Raw genomic sequence first — 2,105 nt, 5'->3', positions numbered from 1 at the left:
CCAAGTCCGCCCCGTCTCGCCGTCGCCGCGCCAAGTTCCCTGCCGCCAGGGACGCGAGCTTCTCTACCTCCCCCGGCGTTCGTTCACGCTCTAGCGCCGCCGCCATCGTCAGAGATGGGCTCCCGCCACCCAGGTCCGCGTCTCGTCCTCGTCCTCGCCCGATCCCCGTCGCCGATGCACCTGGATATCGCACCATTGCTCGTGGCATGCCAAGACCGCCCCGTGGAGTTCGCGAGTTACCACTACGAAGGCCTCTGGGTTCGCCAAGTACCCAACCGACAAGACCCCACGGACGTCTACTTCCAGATGGATTTCGTCAAGTTCGACTACACGAAACCGCCAAGTACCACTACGATTGCGGACGCCAAGACCGGACCAACAAGTACCCCGATGACCGTCGAGACCGCCAAGTTCCACTATCGCCAACATGTACGACTACACCACGGTCACACGTGAACGACTACATGGATACGACAAGTTCCTCTCCGAAACGTGTACCTCTACCGACGACCCTGGACATCTACGAAACGAACGTGTACAACTACCGTCGCCGTGTACAACGACTTCCACTACCGTCGACATGTACGACTACGAAACGTGAACAACTACTTCCCACGACGACCCGCGAGTACCACTACTTCCTTCGACGAACTTGATCCGCCCCGAAAACGCACGCTTCAAAGGTATAACCGCCGAGAACGACCGCCGTGGACCGAATGCATGTGTTGTATGAGATGCTCGAGTTTTGCATCGTGATCGAATCGTCCTTGCGATGCCCCTCTTTTGCCGTGCCACCGTCCCGTGGGAACCCGGAAACCGGGATCACCCCACCATCTCTAGCATGTTCCGCACATCCGCACGCCTCCTTTTGCACCGGTATCTCTGTGAGCTACCGGAACCGATATGTTGCCGTGGCATCATTTTCGGATATGTTGCCGTGGCACCATTTTTGTTTCACCGCCGTGGCACCTTTTTCCTTCCGCCATGGCGACAAATGCCTCGTAACATGCTCATGTCAACATTTTCATAAAATTGCATAAAACTTGTATATGTCATCCGCATCATGATAACAACATTTAAAATGTTTAAACTTGTTGTTGCATTAAATTGCTAAATGCATATGGGGAATTACCGGATTTGTTGTTTTTATATCCGGCCCCATTTAAATTGTTTAGATGGTATAGTTTATATTATGCTTCACCTCTTGCCATGTTTAACAACAGTTAATATTGTTGGGTAGCTTAAACGAGAGATAACTAAATAATTGATGTGGTGTTCCGTCAACATGCACCTCGTTGCATATTGAGCTCCACTTAACTTGTAGTATTGTTTGTTGCACTTTGCCATGCCATGCCTCATTAAACCGGACATGCATCATACTTGTTTGTGCATCATGAATTGTTTATGCTTGTGTGTTTACTATGTTGTTTGTTTCTTTCCGGGTTGCTTCTCACGTTAGCTTCGGTTTCGTTCCGGAGTTGTGAGGATTCGTTCGTCTACGGCCGTTTGTCTTCTTCTTGGATTCGTTCTTCTTCCTTGCGGGATTTCAGGCAAGATGATCATACCCTCGAAATCACCACTATCTTTGCTATGCTAGTTTGCTCGCTCTTGCTATGCCAATGCTACGATGCCTATCATTTGCTTGTCAGCCTCCCAAATTGCCATGTCAAACCTCTAACCCACCATGTCCTAGCAAACCGTTGATTGGCTATGTTACCGCTTTGCTCAGCCCCTCTTATAGCATTGTTAGTTGCAGGTGAAGATTGAAGTTTGTTCCTTGTTGGAACATGGAGATGTTGTTCCTTGTTGGAACATGTTTACTTGTTGGGATATCACAATATATCTTACTTAATTAATGCATCTATATACTTGGTAAAGGGTGGAAGGCTCGGCCTTATGCCTGGTGTTTTGTTCCACTCTTGCCGCCCTAGTTTCCGTCATATCGGTGTTATGTTCCCGGATTTTGCGTTCCTTACACGGTTGGGCTATAATGGGAACCCCTTGACAGTTCGCCTTAAGTAAAGCTCCTCCAGCAATGCCCAACATTGGTTTTACCATTTGCACTAACAACCTACCACCTTCCCTTGGGTTCTGCAGACTCAAGG

The sequence above is a fragment of the Triticum dicoccoides genome, chromosome 6B (assembly GCF_002162155.2).
Source record: "Triticum dicoccoides isolate Atlit2015 ecotype Zavitan chromosome 6B, WEW_v2.0, whole genome shotgun sequence".
NCBI lineage: Eukaryota > Viridiplantae > Streptophyta > Magnoliopsida > Poales > Poaceae > Triticum > Triticum dicoccoides.
The sequence above is the reverse complement of the archived record's forward strand: the minus strand, read 5'-3'. Positions refer to the sequence as shown.